The following is a 2,009-nucleotide window of genomic DNA, read 5'->3' on the forward strand; positions in this document are numbered from 1 at the left end:
GTTTCAAATTGGTATGCGTGGGAGGGACGAAAAATCGGAAATATAATCCTTCAATAGGAAAAACTGAAATGGGAAGGAATGTCTGCACCCTTTGAATATGAATTTTTTTTTTAGCTTGCACTTATTTTCGTTTCTTCTTTGATTCCTTTCGAACAACGGCAACTGTAATATAATCGTCAAAATATATATGTTATTAATTATCGTTCGAAACGAAAGGTATTCTTTTTTTCACATTAAATCGACTCTTTTCCCAAACAACTCTTCATTTTTACATATTTTTTTAACTAATTTAACAAATATTAAGCAACTTGATATATATTTCATCTAATTTTACATAATTTTTTTAAATATATTTATATATTCTTTTTATTTTTTTTAAATTTCTTTGTATATATTATTTTTTTATTTATATTTATTATTTTTATCTATTTATTTATATTTTATTTTATTTATCTATTTATATATATGTTATTTATATATATTTATTTTTATATATTTATTATATATTTTAATTTATTTATTTATATTTATTTTTTTATATTATTTATATTTCTTTATTTATTAATATTTATTTCTTGTTATTTAACAATGGGTAAATTCCGTCAATGTACAAATAAACAAAATAATCAAAATACACAAACGATTGTCCGAAACACTATTGTGACATAATCGAAATATTCTAAACGAAATTAAACGTATCTCGTTTTAATGATTTATAAGAAGCGTACAGAGTACACTTGACAATTTTGTTCTAAAATAAATAAATAATGAAAATTATAACCTACAATTACATGCATAGCCCGTAGTACAGCGAAAATAAAATTCTTTCTTATCTGTTCGATATTGGCCTTTTTATTTCATGCGTACATATTATTTACGTACTTCTGGAAACTTAACTCGAAACTTTTGGAACGTAAATCGTAGGTTAAGGAGTTAAAGGTGCACATAGCAATCTTCGTAGATAAAATTTCTTATCGTTCGACTAACACATAAGAGACGAGTCGTCATTATAGTTTTATTAGTAAGAATTTTTCTTTGAAAAATAACAATTTAAGTAAACAAACCAATTGAGTCTCACTCGTTCACACAACATTATATATATATTTTCTTTTCTTTTCTTTACAATTTACTTTTTCCGATAATCAAAACTTTTAAACTTGGAAAATTTGTTTTATAATTAACGAACAATTTGATACCTTTGAATTATCGCAATAACTTTGATGTTTTTTGTTTTCAATCTTATTCTCTTTCACACTCTGTTTACCCGAGCGTATTGTTCTTTGTGGGAAATTTTCCTATTTTCACCATCGTCGATTTTCCAAGTGCTTTTGGTAAATGAACAAAAATTACTCAGATAAAAACTGAAGCCACCGTACAGGTGTCTACCAGTACATCTGTTTCTAAGAACGTTCAACGCTCTCATTTATATTTGACTCTACCGGCAGTAGTATCTTTCGTGACGTAAACATTATCATTGTCATTATCAGAAAGCTTCCTCGGAAAGACATAATTAAAATTCGTCCTTGAATTGTACACTCCTACGTATTTGTACTTATGTATTCGTGTGTTTAAGTGCATGAATGTTTAATTTCAATCAATTTATACCTCTCTGCATAAATTTTGCTCGATAACTTCTCAAATAATAATAATAATAATAAAAATAATAATAAAAATAATAGCAAAACAAAATTACCAATCTTATTATTTTTTTCTTTTCTTTTTTCTTACGATTCGTTCGATCATGTTTTTTATTTATTAAAAGTTTTTAAATTACCTTCCTCGTGTAACGTTTTTAAGACGAGCTTTATAAAAAGAACAAAAGAAACAACGTGACAAAGCATCTCTGCAAATACGAGAAACACGTCAAACAAGTGTTCCGACGCAGTTTCCTTTGATCATTTTCAAATCCTCCTTCTTTCTTGTTATCTACAAAGATCATGCTCTTTCGACGGATGTAGTCTAACCATATATGTGTGCCAGTGTGTGTGTGTGTGTGTGTGCTTATATAC

The 2,009-nt window shown here is 26.7% G+C and overlaps 1 long non-coding RNA gene across 1 annotated transcript; it reads right to left on the bottom strand.

Annotated features, from left to right (window-relative positions):
• Positions 1 to 109: 109 nt before the first annotated feature.
• LOC106792936 lies at positions 110 to 1,467 on the bottom strand. The gene is made up of 2 exons (XR_001382362.1): positions 1,197 to 1,467; positions 110 to 162 (listed from the first exon to the last, which is right to left on the bottom strand). It is a non-coding gene; the product is annotated as an uncharacterized LOC106792936 (long non-coding RNA).
• Positions 1,468 to 2,009: the final 542 nt, after the last annotated feature.

The sequence above is a fragment of the Polistes canadensis genome, unplaced genomic scaffold (genome assembly GCF_001313835.1).
Source record: "Polistes canadensis isolate GaletaPanama2010 unplaced genomic scaffold, ASM131383v1 scaffold_2078, whole genome shotgun sequence".
Classification (NCBI taxonomy): domain Eukaryota; kingdom Metazoa; phylum Arthropoda; class Insecta; order Hymenoptera; family Vespidae; genus Polistes; species Polistes canadensis.